This window comes from Anser cygnoides, chromosome 9, assembly GCF_040182565.1.
Source record: "Anser cygnoides isolate HZ-2024a breed goose chromosome 9, Taihu_goose_T2T_genome, whole genome shotgun sequence".
Lineage (NCBI taxonomy): Eukaryota > Metazoa > Chordata > Aves > Anseriformes > Anatidae > Anser > Anser cygnoides.
The window spans coordinates 1,846,896-1,867,229 of NC_089881.1; the positions used below are offsets into that span (position 1 = coordinate 1,846,896).

The following is a 20,334-nucleotide window of genomic DNA, read 5'->3' on the forward strand; positions in this document are numbered from 1 at the left end:
TGAATTCAGATGCCCAAACGATGCACAATGTCTAGATTATTTATCATTCTCTCATTTTTCTAGAGAACATCTGTAAAAGTTATGAATAAATACTAACTTCATTCTAACTCCAAATCACTGAGACCATTTTCTGGAATCAGGCCTCCTTTGGTGATTGATTAAATCCATTGGATTCCAGTTAACTGCAGCTGCTTACAGATACTTATATATCTTAATACTATAATTCAGTATCATGAATCAGTAATTCCTGCAACTTAAGTGAACTTTGTTACTCTCATATGATAAGACTATATTGTGCTTCTCCCCCAGCTCCAGATCAGAAGGGTTTATTCTAAAGACTGTGTCCTCTACTACTATCTGTCATTTCGTGTGTGATCGAAAAATAGTAATTAGGATTTCATTTCTTCACAATATACTTTAAAACTACATTTTACGGTCTAACCCTGGTCGTTCTGGATTTTTTTGTGGTCTTCAACTCTTTGTCTTGCATATTTCATTGCTATGGAGAACTGACAGAGGACTGAGAAAGCAAACAAATTTACATAAACAATGAGATGTGCATTTACAATAAGATCTAAAAAAACAGATATCTGATAGGCAAATGAGAGAGCAAATGAAGCAAGAATTATCAGTGACATCTAAAAACAGACTTTGTACCATTTTTAGCTTGAAAAAACAGTAATTGGATTCATACTGAATATTAAGCTCAAACAGGTTTTAAAATATATTGATAAGGATTCCAGAGAAGTCTAAGTAATGTTAAAATACATGTTGAGAAATTATACGTTAAAAAAATCCTATGCTGTTTTTTTCTTACTCACATATATTAAGAAAGCTATAGTTTTGCAGAGATGTTTTCAAACTGACAGTCTTTGATTTATAATTTAAAGTCAGCCAAGGTCTTCCCTATATACCTTCCAAATACAATGAAAACCATTACACATACCAAGCTTTGCTCCTCCTAGCACAGACAGTACTGGGGAAGAGCAGGGAAGAGTTGGACCATATTATACCTTTTTAAGAAAAAACACCCTCATTTCCCTCTAATCAGCGTAGGCAGACAAGCACCTTCAGAGAGTGCTTCAGCTAAACAATCTGAACAGCCTCTGAAAGCACACACCATTCTCTACTGAGTAATAAAGCTCCTAATCTAGGTGCCACTTTTAGATACCAAATTTTCAGTGGTTACTTCTATAAACAAGTAATTATCAGTGCTGGGGAAAATACTGACAGCTCTGTTAAAGGCTCTGGTAGATGCACAATACAAATTTCTTTAAGTTAGACACTCATTTCTCTTTTGAATGAAACTTCTCCTGAAATATAATTTCCAGCATCAATGTTAGGATATAAATGTATAAAAGGAGATATTAAATGAAAATTCAGCTTCTGGCAGTAAGTGGCAGTAAGAATATCAAAGGTTAAAACCACTCTTGGTTGTTTCTGAACTAGAGTAAATCACAAATGTACTTTTTACAGGTCTTTTTGTTCTGGAGAAATAAGCAGCAGGCACCCAAAGTATCTCCACTGTCATAGATCTGTGAAGGATCTTTGGCCACAAGGCTGTTTGTATTGGATTAATTGTTCTGGGCTCAGATGCCAATCACTCCAAACGCTGCATATCTGCACAGTCATATGTAAAATTCAGCTAAATCTGTGAAAATGGAAAACATCCAGGACTGGCACCAAAGAGTCGTCCCCCATGATCTTTCCTACCAGGAATTGGTTTTGGATGCATTTAGGAAGGAAACTGTGCTCTGAAAAGATTAAACCTGCCTCTTCCTCTCCCAACATGTTGAAGATCGTTCAAGAACTTTAATTTCATGTCAGCATTTGAGAAGAAAAATACTGCAATTTGACAACGGCTACTGTTTTCAGGTGATAATGCCCCTGTCTCACGAGGCATCCTGCACTGCCCATGACAATCGAATTTCTACCACATAAGAACTAAAATTCATCTTTTTAAGTGTTGCTGATTAAGACCAGGGCAATATTTTTTTTCCTCCTAGATTCAGAGAGGATGAAGAAATTTGCATTTATATTTGCCTATTTCTGGTCTGATTTCAGGGAGGAGAGCATTTCACTCTGCAGCACATGTTAAGTTTCATGTCCCTGGACCACTGGACTTGCTTTTAAAGTATCAGATTGTGTTGTTTTCATTGTTTTTGTTTTGTTTTTGAATGCTGTAAGGAAAAAAGCATCAACTAAATTATTAAATAGGTTGAAGTTGTTTCTTGCTATGTCAGGGCTAATGAAGAGATTCTCTACAAACCCTCATGGAGAGTTATTGGGGAAGACAGCACAGAACTTTCTGACAGGTCACAAATTTTTCAAAATAGAATAAAAATTTTTTGGAAAAAAGTAGTAAAATGACAAAATTATTGAAGATTCACATAGAAGCTTTCCCTAACAATTAAACTTGTACTAGCAATCACAGGGGAAACTGTAATTGTAATTAATATTTTATATGCTACTCAATATAGCCAAATACTAGCTGCCAGCCTCTTGGAAAACACTTTCTCTGCCAAACTTTCCTTTCGTTTTACAAAGCTATGAATAAATGTAGTAGATTGCTACGCAGAACTGCTGTTTGATTTTTTTGTTATTATTGGTAAACCTAAGTATTGTCAGCCTTCTTTAAAGGGTATAGATGGTATGTAAGAGAAAAAGTAATTTTGGACAGAGAAGTCAGATAAAGGTTGAATAATTACTTTCACTTTCTGTTGACCTTGGTATATTTTTAAGATTCATTTTTAGTATATTCTTCCAAATATTTGGAGTCATGATGCTCTTTACTGATACTGTCAACATACTTGTATGTTTAAAAGTTTAAAATGCTAGAAACATTACAATAATTTGTCAAGCAACACATTGTTAAAGACATAAAAAGAGGCTGTAGAAACATTTCCATACTTGTTTTGCCTGCTGAGACACAAGATACAGAAAGACCAAGAAGAATAGGTGGAGTCACCCACAATTACACTAAGGTGAAGTTATATCATGACAAGAAAGTTCACAAGAAGGGCACTGAAAAGGAAGTAAAGCTGATTTAGATTGCTAGAAGATAAGTCACAGATGTGATAGTGTGATTCAGACTTTGGCTGGCATGTCAATTTTTTATTTTTTCCATTTAACAATGCAATATCAACATTTGCTTTTTGATATTACAGCTGCAACTGTCATGAGCCAAGTAGAGGAGAGTTATTACCCTCTGAATCCATCTTCATTTTGTCATAAAGCTTCACATTCACAGAGTCTAGAATTAAAGGCACTGTTAGAATGCTCCAGTAAAGCCAGACCTCTCTGTATAACAGAAACCATCAGTTTTTCCTGAATACATTTCTGTACTCAACCTATACCTTGATTTGACCAAAGGGAGAAGTGGAGGTTGATAAGGCAGCTTTCCCTTGGATGAAGTAGTTTTGGATGGAAATTCTTCACCAGCTCCACTGTAACCATGTAGAAATACACAACCTCTGACAAGAAACAGTAAGCATCACCAGATCCTTAAAAATGCTGAGCTGGAGAGTAGCTGCCCAAGATCCTCCAGATGCAATTTAGAAAAGAATCCTGGTCCTGATGCAAGTGGGAAATATTATGAGTTGATTTCATTTAAAATACCCGAAGAAATTGTTCTATGCTGTAAGATTCACATTTTAACAGGCATTTGGAGTATAGTAACTTCAGAGACTATTTAAAAAGAAGGAAGTGTAAAAAGAAAGAAGTTGCTCTTTGTCTCTGGATGCATATAACATCAATAACCACACGTTTTTTCTTATGGATGACCTTTTACTGCATGACAGTATTTTCCACTAAGATTATTCCACTAAGATTACTCAAAATAATACTAAAACAACTACTGTTTTTCTATGAAATCATTGCTTATTTTTGACACAAGAAGAACCATAAACTAATATTGTTCCACTAACTGCAGGTAATGAACAAAACATGACAAGCAACAAGATAGATAAAGCCTATGCTATTATTAAAGTAAGACTGGCGAGAATAGTAGACCTAAATTAGACTTGCTTTACATAATCTGAGCTATCAGTTCACACATGTATACCACATTTTACCACTAGTCTGCTTTCCATCAAGGAGAACAATGAAACACACAACTCCACCTCTTCAAACTGCTGTTTCCTGAAACTTTCTCCGCAATCTCACCATCTGCCTGCTTGAAGGATGGAAGTTCAATATAAATAACAAATATATTCAGACATGCATTCATAAGTGATAGCCTCATCCTCTCTATTGTTTTGCATCCTCTGCAAAATAATATGGAGCTTATAGACTTCTCAAGCTAAAGACTGGATTTATTTTAAATAGTCCACAGTTTAAAGCATTGATTAGTGTTTTTCCTTGCTTCTGTTATCTATTTGGGAGGGAATTTAGGGGCACTTGTCAAGTGGCCACTTGGCTAGGTGACCATAACTACACTGTGGTTACTAAGCATGGAGGAAGTATTTTTATTAGTCCTCAAATTAGATTAAGAGATTGCTGTGAGATCTTCTCCCCCATTTCTTAGAAAGTGGATTTTAAACAGTCTAAACACAAGTGAAATTATTTCTCCCCCTTAACAAAAACATCTAGAATACAGATAAATCCACTTACAGTCACACCAACAGCAGCCAACATTTCTAAAGACTCAAAAATGCTGCAATACTATTTTATACATAAAAGCTTGCAAAAATATGTTCCCAAAAATATGTTCCAAATGGTTGTGTTACATTAAGATGTCATTTAGATAGCCATGGAATCAATACAGAAGCATGAGGGGGGGAGGGAAGGTAAGTTTTAACTCCACTTTGGAATCACTCAGTTGATATTAAAACACCACTGTTTGGTCTAGAAATTTAATAACCTATCTCAGTGTGCAGGTTTGACTATGAAGGCTTCTGCAGGATTCTGTGAATGATGTTTAGTATAAGAGAAGAAAAAAGTGTTCAAAGGATCCTTTAAGGCCAGGCACCTTGAAACAGAAGATATACATATTATGTGCCTTCCTTCAAAGGGAAGGAAAAAGGCAAAGAAAGGAAAGTGACAAGTGTTGCAAGTCAAGTTCACCACATGAAATGACAGTTTTCACAAAAACATTGAAAGGTTTTTATTAACACTAACAATTGGTAGACCCAAAGATATCCAAAACGTGGTAGAAAGTGAGCAAATACAAGTAAAGAAAGTGTAATATACACTGCAATATGTTCTTCACTCTTATGACAGGTATGCTTCAGTTTTTATTTTATTCAGTAACATGATCTGAAGTATTCTGCAGTACATATAAGTAATGACACTAGATAACTTTATTCATAAACAGCACACCTTAAAGTCTCTTATAAATCCCCACAGGCAGGCATTTAAGACCAGCACATTTTGTTTACACAGTACTAGATAAAACACCACACAGGGTGAGCAACTCCAGATGATGGATTTTAGACTCCATTCTCCTTGCTCCACAGCAGCTCAGGTGTGTGGCTCTTCAGTAGGTAGTGTAAAAGTTATCACTTTGAGCTGCTGCAAAAGACTAACACTTGGGCCTGAAGAGAGCGAGTACACAGCAGTATGTGATTCTGCATTCTCTGTGTGGGCATTGAGGCTTCCAGATTTTGAGACTCAACTGTAGTTGCTCTCTGGGAAAAATAGGCATTGTACAAGACAGTTGAGGCCATCCGAAGAGGGTCTCCTCTTCCTTCTTCCTAACCACAGTGCACTTGCTCTGGAGTCAACCCTTTTGCCAAGTCAATATGGCTCATTAAACAACAATTTTCTCACTGGACTTTGTCAGTCTAGCAATTTCAGTCAGGTCACAGGCAGGTGACCAAGCCAAACTGCACCCTTTGGATTTGGTGTAAATCTTTCAAGACCAAAATAAATACAAAAATCTGTCAAGCCCAAAACTGAAAGTATTACACACTTTTTTGTCTATAGAAGGACTTGGATATTGCTGTTGAGATTAGTTTTGCACAAAATTTGTAAAGAGCTTGCATACACAAGTTGTATGTGTAACAGAGGTTTTGATTTTTACAGACCCTCTAGCCTCGAGGTCTGCCTTACAATACAATAGCCTGCAGATATTGTTACCCACAATTGTCTTAGAGAAGTATAGGGCCTCAAGGATCCAAGATGTTGTATAGCAAGTTCCCAAGCAAGGGGAAGGGTTTACAAGTACTGGAAACCAGTAATGGTTAGTCTTCTCCCTCTTTTTTTTTTTAAAACCTCTGAAGACCCTGCTTCATACTAGTCACATCCTCCTCTTTCAACAATGCAGAAAGCAGGAATAAATCGACAGGATAAAAACATTTTGTTCATCTTTCTCCAACAGTGGTTTTACAATGCTGGCTTACATCCTTTTCCCTTTGATAAAAATCACTTAAGCATAAAACCCATGTCACAGACAAGCACATCAGACCTTAATATCTCTCTTCATTATAGGGAATTTGAAAGGCACATATTCCATATTCTCCTTCCTCAAAAACAAGGAAGCAAAACAACCCATACTCTTACACACCCCAACTCATTCTGGGACATATTTGTTATAACAAGGAAAGACCAAGACCAAGCGGAAGATGACCCAATTTATTCAGTAGAATCCAAGGAGAATGGGGTGGTGGGGAGAGAACAGAGTTCATGTATAGAATAAAAAACCTCAGCTTTAAGTCCCAGATTGTATGGGTTCTTCTATGAGCCAGCTGCTACTTCTGATCATTTAATCACTGCCTGCAAAGTTCTTTAGTCAGAGTGAGCACTCTGTTTTTTGGTGTATATACTTGCTTGGCTATGATAATTCTATTTACAACTATTCCCTGCACTACCATACCCATTTATCTTTAATGGGTATGTTTATATAAACTCAGAGCTCAAGGACACTGTTTAGATATTTCTTTTCCTGATTAACTGAGGGTTTGAGCTGAAAGGTAACTTGAACAGCTCAACTCTTCTCGGGAAGAGAACCCAAACTCTTCCGTTTTCAACTTGCATTTCTCAGAATATGTTACCTGCTATAAGTATTCACCATGCTGAAGACAGACAAAAAGGAAACTATGTTCCTTGTGCATTTCAAAAACAAAAGGATGTTTTCAAGTAAGCTGCTCTAATAGGTTATTTCTATTTTTTAAGAATGAATGATGTCCCAGCAAACACACTAAAAAAATCAAAGTTCTGCAAATGCCAAAAAATAAATTAACCTGTACAACAAGTTTACAGAAGCTTGTTTCTTTAGAAATTCTACTGGTAAAAGTTTCAAAAATGCTTAGTATTAAGCTAACTCATACTGCCACGTTTAGTAAAATCCCTGAAATCCTGTGGCCAGGAAGAGGTAGGAAAAAATTCAGAGTTTTAATAACTTTCCAGTCTTGGACTTGAGAAGTAGTGAAGTCAAACTACATACCATAAGGCAAATTGACACACAAAATATGTTCTGATAAACAATCTTTTCATTTTCCACCTTAACCTACCACCTCCTCCTGTTTGTGCTCAGTCAGCCTCGGAAAACTTTGTGAGGTGAGGGTAAACACGGCCAGTACCACTGGTCTGTGGGACCAGCCTCCTCCCAGCCTTCCCTAGGACAGCACAGCATATGCTTTCTAGAGCCCCCCCCCTCACCCTACAAGTAGATGCTGCTCTGCCTGGCTATGCAGAGTACATCCTTTCTTCCGTACAGGGACAGGCTGTGCTAGGAAACCTAAGCCTCAAATATTGAATTCCGCAATTCATCTTGATTAGTTGACCAGCTCTCACATGTGCTAAGGCCAGTTCAGTTCAACAGCAATACAGGAGACTGAGTATTCCATATTCAGGTGTACTAAGTTAAAAGAACAAGCCAACATGTAAAATATTGTGTATTTCTCCCAAGCTGGAAACTTGTTATATATTTCCATTGAAAAGACACACATCCCTCCTAAAATTTCCTACTCCTGTTCCCCAAACCTAGACTATAACATGATTTGATTCTTACAGAATCCTGTTTTGAATTAAACACTTAAAATCACCATTGTGATGAGCCCAAGTGGTCACTGAAAGTAATAAGTGGATTTGAAATTAATTCACAAGCTCAAATGCAATCCAAGTGTTTCTTGAACTACTGGGGAAGAGTGAAAAAGCAGTTTGGTATGAAAAGAAACAAACATTGGCTTCTGATAGAGTTGATTTCTATAGTAGAAAGTTAGGAATAAGAAGATTAAAGCAATTTTAGTCTTCAGCTCTCCAGTGAGAAGAAAAAATCTGTTGCTTGCAAGAAGCTCTAGGACATGAAGTCAGCCATAGAACATTGTTCTTTAAAATGAAGGTCTTGTTCCTGCACCTGCAGTGCTGTCTTGCCAAATAGACAGACTTGGCCAGCCAGCTGGCTTGCCTGTTGTGCCAGTTTGGTAACCTAGTTACAATATCAGATATCCACTCGAAAGACACGGAGTTGCCTCATTTTCTGGAGAAAGAGCTGATTTCACTATTTAAAAGAAAAAAGTACTATTGAAGTAACCAGTATGGGCTTTTGTCAGAAACTTCTTCAGAAGTAGACAAGCACCAACACAGTATGGTTTACACTTTCACAACGCAGAAGAAAGTTTTGAAATAAGGATCTTCTGCGATGAACAGAAAAGCTGCTTCAGAAACACATCAGTGGGTTGACTTATTTGTAGCAGCTACAATACAGGTTATATACTGGAAAAGAGGCGATAACTGTGTAAGTCAGCAGGTAACTGGCCGTCCCCACATTTTGCTGGTAGCCCACAAACATGAACCACAAGACGGATCCACAAACTAAACTTGACTACAGGTTTAATTCACCGTTCCTCACATGAGCCCAAATCATGGTTACACTAGGGTAACTCCCACAGCCAAGGATTCAGTAGATAATTGTATTTTAAATCAGTTACTTTCATTACAGTACATCAGCAGAATAGTTTTCTGTTTACCCAGTAGAACCACTTACTTCATTGGACTGAACTTCACATGAGCAGGTTTACAAGTAAAGCAAATTTGCACCAAAAGAAACCTGCTATCAAGTGGAAGTATGGGAGAGATTATTCACCTGAGAAGTCCTCGTGCAGAGAACAACTACAGCCACTGCTACAGTGCTGTTGAACCCAAATTTGGAAGCTTTGAGTTTAGTAACTGTGACCAGGAGAACCACCACCCTGTGTAACTTAAAATATCCTTCCTTATATGGATCCTTTGGATTAAGACCTCAAGTTAAAAAAGTTTTTAGAAAGTTTTCTTTATGAAAGTTATGACTTGTCATCTTTATCCATCCTTGTTGTGGTTTAACCCGGCTGGCAGCTAAACACCACACAGCCGTTCGCTCACCCTCCCCCCTCCCTCTCTGGGATGGGGGAGAGAAACGGGAAAGTGAAGCCGGTGAGTTGAGATAAAGACAGTTTATTAAGACAGGAATATAATAATAACAATAATAATAATAGTGATAGTGATAATAGTATTAATAATAATAATGTGTAAGAAAACAAGTGATGCACAATGCAATTGCTCACCACCAGCTGACCGATGCCCAGCTTATCCCCGAGCAACCGGCCCCCCACCCGGGCCAGCCACCCCTATATATTGTTTAGCATGACGTCAGATGGTATGGAATACCCCTTTGGCCAGTTTGGGTCAGCTGTCCTGGGTCTGTCCCCTCCCAGCTCCTGCTGCACCCCCAGCCTGCTCGCTGGCAGGACAGAGCGAGAAGCCGAAAAGTCCTTGGCCTGGTGTAAGCACTGCTCTGCAACAATTAAAACATCAGCATGTTATCAGCGCTCTTCTCATCCTAATCCAAAACATAGCACCCTACCAGCTACTATGAGGGAAAATTAACTCTGTCCTAACTGGAACCAGGACAATCCTTAATTCACCTCCAAGACAACTCTTACCAAGCTGCCTTTTCTCTGCATTTACAGTGAATCTGATCAATTAACAGGCATCAAAAGAAATCCATCCATCAGTTTTCTACCACTGTTAGTGGTAGCAGTAGTAACACTAACTGCTTGGTTCAAGACAGTTCAATTATTACAGCTCAAGAAATCATTTGTTCTTTACCAAGAAATATCCATTTCACTGACTGATGGTATAAACTATGACAAAAGGTTCCCAATTACTTTGTAACAATGCTCTTAGCTCAGGTAACAGCATTTCCATGTTCATGTTGAAAGGTTTTCCCAAAAACAAGAATAAATAGGTTGTTTACATTGTAAGTGTATTTGATTTACTAATTAGAAATATGACCACTAATCTGGTCTTTTAGGTTCAGCATATTTAATCAATGATGCCTTTATAAGCACTCCTCCCAGTGGACTGGTTGTTTCAGAACAGATACAGACTTTAATTGAATTACCAAAATGTCAATAACTATAGGCTTTAATTGGTCAGTTAGGATTGTGCATTTTCACACTTTCCAAGCAGGTCTCAGTTTCTGCTGCTCTTTATTTAAAATAAGATTCTAAATGTGTAATATTTGCTCTGCTTACATTAAAAGGATGAGCTTACTTTTCTGTATTCTTTATGTTTTATTCACAAGCCCTTTTTATGCTGTGATTCCACACCTGACAGCAGGCCCTGAAGCAATCATACACACTAAACAATTACTACAACTCATAAAAATAAGCAGTGCATAAAATGTAACAGAAGAACATTACCTTACAAAACTTGACACCCTTGGGGGATCCATTTTCTTTTTGCAAACACACAGTTCCCTTTGACATTAATGGGAGCTACATGAATAGGGGAAAAAAGCAATATATCCTTTGCCTGAAAAAACATATTTGTGCTGAGTAAATATTGGCAACCTGCTTAGCCCAGGTGATCAGTGGTGGGCCTACCTGGAGGTGTTTGCCTACAGGCTGCTGGATCATATTCCATAAAGCTAAAAGTGGAAAGTGTCATTACCCCTCTAAAGATTACATGCTGATTTATTGCCTTGGTTCATTTCTCAACACACACTTTTGAGGAAGGATATTAATTGGGGTATTATCTTTAAAGTGGTCCTTCCACACCACTGTTCAATACCATTAGTACATTCCAGTGCTAGTTATAACAAAATAATTTGATACAGCTCAATACAGTTCACTTTCATTAGGGAATATGCAGTAAAAATAGAGACTATTATCTAAGCCTCCGGATCTGAAATTAGTTAGGTGTAGTTAAAGAGATGTAGCTCATCTAAGAAGTGAGAACTGCTTTGTATTCTGCAATTTCCTCCACATTTTTATAAATACATAAGAACAGAGCTACATAAAAGTTATACCATTGGTATCAACTGTTAAAAAAATGCAGCAGGATTTATACCTAGATTTGATCATTGAACTATAAAGACCAATCACATTATAAGCTTCAGTTGGTGTATTTGCACACCAAATCATTTTTGTTACTTCTGTTAAAGCTCAGTTAGAATTTCTGACATGCAACACCCTTGTGAACGTAAGCCAACGAAAAAGGGGGAAGAAATATAGCGGTCTAGTAAAGCCTCCCAAAAGTAACTCAAAAATGAGAAATAAGATAGATTATTGTTCTGCCCTACTCACTTGTCCCCAACCCTTCTGCCAGCCTTCCCTTTCCTGACTTTTCTCCTGTACTTCAATTTTATGTCATCTCTTCCTTAGCGATGCCTGGAAATCCAATCTTACTTTCAGTCACTTCTATTTATTCCCTGTCCTCTGCTATTAACCTTACTAATCAGCACAGAAATAATTGTCTAACTCTTTCTAGACCATTAACTTTCCAAAATCCAACCAAATCATCATTAGATATACATCCAGATATTTTCTATTTAAAAAGTGATGCATAATCAGTAAACTAAAGCCAGCCAAATACCAGAAAATACGTAGATATAGAAGAGTTGTATCTAGAAGAGTTGTCCTGATACTAAAAAAAACACACTATTGCCAATGGTGTCACACTGCTCTTCTCTGATGGGAGATAGAGAAAGGCATGAAAGACACTGAGGTCAAGTGCTTCCCCAGCAAGCGGTCAATAACTACCTGAAGGGGGAAGCTAACAGGAAGCCACAATCACTTTAGCATCTCTTTTCCTTCTTCCTCACCCATCAAATATATGGCTTGTTAGAAAAAAGTGAGCAGAAAACACTTTTAGTTTAGGTCCATGAAGGTGAGGGAGTTGCATAGATTTTCATTCTTCCCATAGAGACAAAAGTGTATCCAAATTTCTGCACAATAAGGAATTCCACTCTAACATAGCTATTAAGCCATTTAGGGGATCAGCATTCAAGTGTCTTCCCTTCACCACAGCTGGTGGCTGTACTAGAAGGATCTCAAAAAAAGCTGCTTGCAAAGACAGTTTCCTGTGCTTGTGGTAGAAGTTTCGTCAAAGTTGGTGACTTTCCGCAGAAAAATTTCATTCCAACAGATTAGACAATTACATGTTAGAATGAAAATAAATGGATTGCTAATTCACTTTTTCATGTTTTGCCTACTTAAATGCTTAGAGAAATCCATGTACACTTTGATAAACTGAAAGTGATACATTATTCTTAAGAGGAAAAAGCTCATCTACCTGCAGACAAGATTTGTGCCAAAGAACCATTGAGCCAACACCACCCTGAAGAATCATGAGGGCAGGAGGAGAGCCCAATAGCTCAAGCTGTGTAGTTCTCTTCATGCCCCCATGTCACATAACTATTTGGGGATGTAAAGTCAGTTTGGCATACTGTCAAGTAAACTCTTCACGGTAAATCAAAGCGAGCTTACTCCATTAAGTATGCTTACTACATGATGAACACTTCTTGTCACAGTCACTCTGCAGTTTATGAAGGCCTTTACAGTGAGAAAGACAGAGCCTCTTTATGTTTCCATTTTACTAAATTAAGTACTGCTTCAACCACCAAAACTGCCTAGTAATGCTCCATACTTTGTCTTATGTTCATACAACTGTTTTCCTCTGAATAGACTATCAATCTTTTCCATAACACAGGACTTTTTTGTTTTTGAATTGCTATTAATCTTATAAAGAAAATGTTCAGATGAAGCCATTCTGTCCTGTCAGTACATTTGTCTTTTAAAGACAGATGAAACTAAATTTCTTGACAGAACTGAAAGCATTTGCAGATCTCTTCAAGAGAACAGGCTGGACTCTGATATGAAGAAAGTAGTAATCTCTTACAATTCTACACCTACTGTTATGGACAGCACAGAATCCTAAATTAGGGACACTATGCTAGAAGATTTATATCAGAGATCAACCCTCTATTTTTGCCATCTGAACTCCATTCATTCTGTCTCAAGACACTAGAAGACATGTAGTAGACCCCTTGTTATTAGCTCCTATCATACAGTAAAAGAAAAGATCTTCTCTGGAGGACTCTGCCAGATGTCTATCACAAGAGAAGTGCAGCAAGCTTCAGGAGGGACTCGGGGGGTTGGTGCTCCACCCTATCAACCAGCTCATGAAAACAACCTATTCACTATACAGCCCTCTTTTCAGAGGGGCTTCCTCCAAAGAAATCCTCTTCTATATATCTCTACTTCTTTCTGAGCTGATTCACAGTAATACATGCCATCATCCTCCAGAACACACACAGCTGCACTCTTGAGGCCCTCAGGGACATACATGTTACCCCCATTTAATTTGCTTTGTATCACCTCAGTACCTCAGCAGTCCCTGCCTGCTATTTGTAGTTGTTGAAACAATAGAGCAAATTATGTCTTTTTATTTTATCCAATTTCATTTCATTCTGTTTTTTCTCCTAAATGAGAAAAAAATAATGTAAACACCTCCTATTTTTAGTGATTCACAACATTTTTCATGGGTATTTAGGATAGCAGATTTCAAACAAATGATATTTAAAATTTTGAGATTATCATATTGCACATCTAGATATAGCCAAACAGGAATAATATGCTGTCAGGATGAGAAACAGTTGCAATCGTTTCAGCTAGTGCAATCTGCATCCACAATATTATGTGTGAGAGAAAGAAATCAAAGCTATATTTATCAATATAGAAGACACACAAATCTTGTCAGGACAGAAAAACATGGAGATGGGTGTAAGACCTTGGTTTTGAAGGGACTACCCGAGTTCTTAAATAAGGATAGAGTGATAGGGCACACTGGTCAGATACAACCATTTGCTGGTATAATTGTGAGACTTCAACATAACTGCAGAGCCTACAATCATAACAAATACTGACATAGCAGTGCTTTTGCTCTTATACCAGTCTACAAAGTGTGAGCTAAAGTTACTAAGCTAAGTAGTAATTGTTCTTGCAGATACAATACTCTTCTCTGCTAGAGCTTTTGCTGACAGATACAGCAACAATAGCAGAGTTTAATATACCCACAGTGAAGAAAAAACTTGAAGAGAAAATGAACAGCAAATCCATTTGAAAAATATCTATGGACAGATAACGATTTCTTCAAAGAGAGACATCAAAGCAGTGGAGTTGATTCATCATTTATTATCTGCCAAGGTTCTTACAACCACAGAGTAGCCATTGTTAAGAGATGGTTATTAGGTATCAGTTACCTTTCCAAATTCAGAACTGAGAATAAATCCATTGCCCAGTCACTGTGAGGTAACCGTCAGTCTCAAGAGGTAACTGCTTATCTTCACTGTTGATACACACTATAACGAAGAATTCTGCAATATCTTGAAATTAAAAAAAACAAAACACAAGGATGACATGTAATTGTAGTCTCAAGAACAAAAAGGAATTTAGTTTACAAGCAGTTTTTGGACTATACATTTTGATATGGTCACCATGACCTACTCACCCACTGTCTGTCCAACAAACCACTTCAGTACAAATTATTTGTATTATGCCCCTCTAAACAAGTGTTGATCTAACACAGAAGAATGAACGCCATAAGATGTCTTATCACTTTCTCACATCTGTATAATACAGAAGGCTAAAATGATTTATAACATTCAGGCAAAAACAGATTTAAAGCCAAGTTTCTAAAATCCACAATACTAGAAAGTAAATAGGCAGATACAGATAGAGACATAAAACTCAGTGGGCAATCTTTTAGACGAATAGATATAGACAAGCTTCAAAGTGCAACGAAGTAACAGACTTACTATGTTTATCCACTCCTCAGACAAATATCTGCAGAAACATGTCAAAATACTAGCAGATTAAGGGTAGCACAAACCATCTTGATAATTGCACTTGGCTTTCACAAGTATTTTGTAGAACTGTAAATCATTTCTTGAAATCAAATACCCTTGCCTGGAGGCTCAGCCTCTCTCAGAAGAGCTTACAATTCAGTTTTTAAAACATGCCATCCTAAGACAAGGCAGACAATGAATGCCTTGCACCTATTAGAGCTCTCTGCTAACTTCAATTATGGCCCAGAATTCCTAATGACTCTGAGTACTGCCTACTGAACTGAAGATGATGTATTGATTACAGCCACCAAGGACTTTGCAATGAGGGGAATTTTTCTAGAATAAGAAAAGGAAGGAGGAACTAAAATGTAGACGATGACTCACTAGGTTAAGTAATCCCTCTGAAGAAAAAGATATATATGTTATCCATTGTCCCTCTTTTGTAAGAAAAAAGAAGGAAAAAATAAAATCCTTATTCTGTATTTCAGTGCCTGTAGCATATACCTTTACAGAGTGATCTCTTATGTGCAGGGCCACCATTAGACAAGAAATACACCGAACTGAGAGCAAGAAAATCCAGTGAAAGTAAGGGGTCAGAGGGGTAACTCTTACTGGGCACATTCTTTACTTATTCAAGACACTGGAGCAGTGGAGGTTTTAAAAATGCTTTTGTAATTGTTTACAGAAATTCATTCCCCCTTTGTTGCAAACACCAGGGAAAAAAAGCTACTCAAGTCCATGACCCTCTAGACAAGAGTAGACATCTGATATCTCCCAGATGCAGATAACCTTTAATAAATATTCAGCAAGTGTCCTTTGTCTGATATGCAGTGATTTCTGGACTACAGCAGGAGACTACAAGGAATCCTGTGCTCAGGGATAAGGAGATTCCTCGCACGTAAATGGGGTTTCATGCCTTACTGTCACCACTGAAGAAAACCAGAGTTAACAGAAAGAGAAACTACTGCAGTTGGAAGATAAGCTTTTTCCTTGATGTAAAATCAAAATCTAACTAGACTGACCTGCACAGGTGCTTCAACTTCAATACTTGTTATACCTGCACATGTTCTAGTGTTTGCAGACATAATTCTGGTCATTACCAATTTTACAAGTCATTTTCTGTATAATTCAAGCTAGCATGCTGTTTTTTGGCAAGAGAGAACTGCTGTCCACACTCTTAACAGGCATATTTTGCCTAACATAAATAGCTTACAGCTCCAAAACCAGGTCACAGTTTTTCCAGAGCAGACCAGGACAGTATGTAAAGGTCAACCTTAGCAATATGACCCGCATCAAAAGCATGCCTAAAGCAGCAGCATCCAATACATCTAGATGGCCTTGTTTTGTTATCATAAAGGTTGAGCCTTTGTGATATTAGCTATGTGGATTTACTACTACTAAATGCTGCCAAGTTTATTACGATGCAGAGCAACTGTGTGTTTAACTTGGGGAAGACAGGATGGATGAAATTAAGATAAGCCTTTCTTTGAGCAGTTCAGAAGTCATCCAGTCACTGATACAGGGTTACCCATCTAGTACAAAGATTTTATGAATATAATAGCAGAGCTCAGTGAATTGATTCACCTACTTTGACAGTACAAAGAAATCAGGTAATAACTTTTGAAGTTAAGATAACTAGGATAAAGAGATCTAGGATAGAGACAGTAATTAGTTCTCCTAAGAACATAAGACTGCTTCAGATAAGATGACCCACTATTAAATATTAAAAGAGATTACATAAAAGACGACATGACAAATTGCTTCCACAGTGGGTCAGAAAAGAATCTTTGCTAAAGACAACCAGAAGAACCAGCATTCAATTCTTTATATTATTTTCTCAATAGCCTGCTAGTGAGAGTCTTAGAGGAAACGCTAAATATGCATTTACACTTCAGTTTGTATTTGATTTTTTCCTCGGTGACCTTAACTTTAAATTAAGCTTCTTCCAAAGAAATGACAAGTGACTGCTCTCAGAGGACTTGTGCAGTAGAGATAATATGACTTGTACTAGAGATAATCCTGTAAGAGCAGTTTACACATTAATAACCCAATGCTGTGGCTTCAATCTATGATCTCAAACAAAAAAACATAACACACCACCACACACAGGACTCCATTAATTAGGAGGAATCATTGAAAGGCCTATCATTAGTAGCAGCCACAGGTAGTGTTCTCTGTAAGGTATAAAAAGGTGTGCAGATGTTTCATGTTTCAATTCATGTTATAGATGAGCATTACATTTAGTAAGGGGAAAACAAGCAATTCACATGTTTCACAGCCTGCCCCATAGGCTTTTTTTTTTTTGCCAGTGATAACATTAAAGAGATGGCTGTAGGCTCAGTGAATTATTCTGGTGGCAGCTGCCTCCTCACCACCACCTTCCCCTGCAGTTTCTCCCTCACTAACATGTGGCCAATACCCATGTAATTGGAGATGGAGACCCAGCACTTGAGGAGGTCTCTAAAATAGCAAAAGCAAACTGCGCTGTCAGCAATCATCAGCTCCAAGCAGTTCATTTGGGACAAGATGCAAAAAGACCCACATCCCAACTCCACAAGCTCTCACTGGGATGAAGCCAGACCTACTGCACTGGCCAGAGTTGACCTTAACTGTGTGCGCTTAGGTCTTTCAGACAGAAGCACAAACCTGGGGCTCTATCCTGCCCTCAGAAGTTATTTGTACAGATTATCTATCAAGTCAGTCATTATGCTTGCATAGTAGGAGATACTCCGGCACACCACATGACTTGCAGTGGTACCACAAGGTGGGGTTTATCATAGATCCTACTATCCCCATTGGTCTCTCTACATGCAGACTAGCAGCACATTATACACTGATTTTCCCCTCATGTCACTAGCAGTATTCTATTAAAAACAGCTCTGCATTACACACCAAGTCACATTACCCTAGGGGACACTCTTCACTTTTATGGATAGGAAGAAAGGAAGATGACAAGGAATAGCAACTGCCCATCACAACAGCCTTCCAAGTGTGTAAAGCTTCCTGACAACATGATTGTCATTAATACACTACAAATCCTAATTAAAGTGGAAATACATGGCTTGTTTCTTCTTGCTTCTTCTAAAAGCAGTCACCATTTTTAAGTGCTGTCACAAGTGGCACCATTTAAAGGTCAGAAAGTTGTCAAAAATGTGAGCAATTAACTGCTGTCAAGAAAAAAAATGATGATTTAAGGGATTGTACTACTAGGATTTTGTCACATTCACAGGCAAATTAAACTAGATCAAATGAGGAAGCCTTTAGCTTTCCTCATTTCATTTTTTGGAGGTGATATTCTTATGAGACCAGGTCCTCCATTGTTGTACCAGCTCTGAAACCAAACTACTCTTGTTCCAGATGCTTAATCTATACTAATGTTTCCTCTGAGGAGAAACAAGATTTGGCAGATTGCATTTGTACAGGTATGTTTGCATACCAGGCAAACTGAGAAACTAAAATCTAAATTGAAGTCCAAGTTGCTTGCCACTATTTATCACTGCTGAACTTAGACCAAAGAATTTTGCCAGTCAGCTTCTGCTCAGAGGGAGCTTCACCTCCACAGATTAAGTACAAGAGTGGAGGTGGTCTCCTTTCTGCTAGTCTTCTGTGCATAGGACTTATCTCTATATGTGGTTTTAGAGGTCAAGAGTTTCCTAAAGCTCCCTATGCAATACAAGTACATAAACTTTTCCAAAGTACTTTCAGCTCTTCAGATAAAGAGTGCAGCTGTGTTATGTGTTTGATATATCAAATTGAACCTGAACTTTCATTTTCAGAAACAACTTAAGACCAAGCTATTAACCTAGATGCAAGACTAAATCACACTAAGACATCTACTGGGAGACACAGATATAAACATCTACATATGGAATCTAAAAAGGGAAGGAGACTATACACTATTTCTAATGTTTAGACTTGCAGACATCTAAAGACAGACTTCATAAAATATACATGAGTTTATATAACAGCTTGTATAATAACTCAGAACAAAAAAGGGAGAGTCTGATTCAGATTAGATTAAAAGGAGGTGACATGTAATAGTCATTACAGTCCCACTTTAAGTGCAGTTATTTTCAAACACACAAAAACTTATTCTTTTTAAAAAAAGTAAAGCATGTTTGATTGGCAAGATTATTTGCCATGATGAAAACACGCTCCAGCATTGGAGGGAAAGAAGAATTGCCCAAAGAAATAGCATTATAGATTTTCATCACTTCAGAGCAAATTAAAGATTCTTCCCTTCTCTTCGCTAGGTAACATGGCAAATAGGTTTTATTTTCTGTATTACAATCATTTTTATTTACCAAAAGTAAGTCTCCAGATAGCTGCATTGATCCTGCTACACTTGAGGCCATTTAATCTAAAGAAAACCATTGTACAGAAAATGTTTAAAACATAACAAATAGCTGCAAAGGGCATCTTGGGGAGCTTTAATGAGATTTTTCTGCTCAGTGCAAGTTTAGCGTTCCCACAGAACAGATCAATACCACCTGCTTCTCCCAGAGAAGCTATGGAGCATCCTGCACTGTGAAGCCCTCCAAGAAGATCAATCCCCCTAGTCCTTCCAGCTCACTTCTCAAACTCTTGCAGCAGAACGCTAGCCACCCAGCTAGCAGTAGTAGCAGAAACAGGACAGGTATCTGCACATCCCATTTCCTTCCAGTCTTGGGAAGAAAGGATTTTTTTCTTTAGAAGGGAATACTAGGTAGTTTGACCTGGAAAGCACATAATTTTACTTTCTTTCCACACATACAAATTTCTGTGGACAAATGAGATTGTATGCTTTGGTGCTGGCAGTAGGTCTCTCATCCTAAGCAAGCTGAAGCTCTGAGAGCTATTCTTTCCATATATTAAATGCTATTCAGTACAAATCAGGGTAGCAAAATCTGGCACTACACAATGATGAAATTTTGCTGTTGTCAACCAGTTAACTTATCACCTGACTACTTCTAAATCTCCTTTAAAATTTTTCAGTTTTATTTCCCCATTCCACTTCATCCTTTAATTAACACTCTGTGACCACAAGACATGGGAATTAATGAGCATTCCTCTTTTCCCTTCTAGTTGTATGCATAACCTTCATGAGTTTCTTATGCAAACCAGCCAAAAATATAGAATGTAGCTCAGCTATTTGGTGGTCCAACATGCTTTGTAAAGAATTAGCTCCTCTCATATTTCTGCATTTTACAATAGATACAATAAGAGACAAGAGAACAGTAGACAAAGAGGACTAATGATAAAGCCAGCTGCAAACATACACTTCGGGATTTGGTACACCATATATA

At 37.7% G+C, this 20,334-nt stretch overlaps 1 long non-coding RNA gene across 3 annotated transcripts in view; it reads right to left on the reverse strand.

The window, feature by feature from the left end:
- The window catches only part of LOC136791435 (uncharacterized), a 132,205-nt gene that overhangs the window by 103,367 nt on the left and 8,504 nt on the right, over positions 1-20,334 (reverse strand). For 2 of the 3 annotated variants that reach the window (XR_010833510.1, XR_010833512.1), the window contains exon 2: positions 14,465-14,587. The exons of the other annotated variant lie outside the window; for it this stretch is intronic. This is a non-coding gene — a long non-coding RNA (uncharacterized lncRNA). The remainder of the gene's footprint in view (positions 1-14,464; positions 14,588-20,334) is intronic. 3 annotated transcript variants of the gene reach the window in all.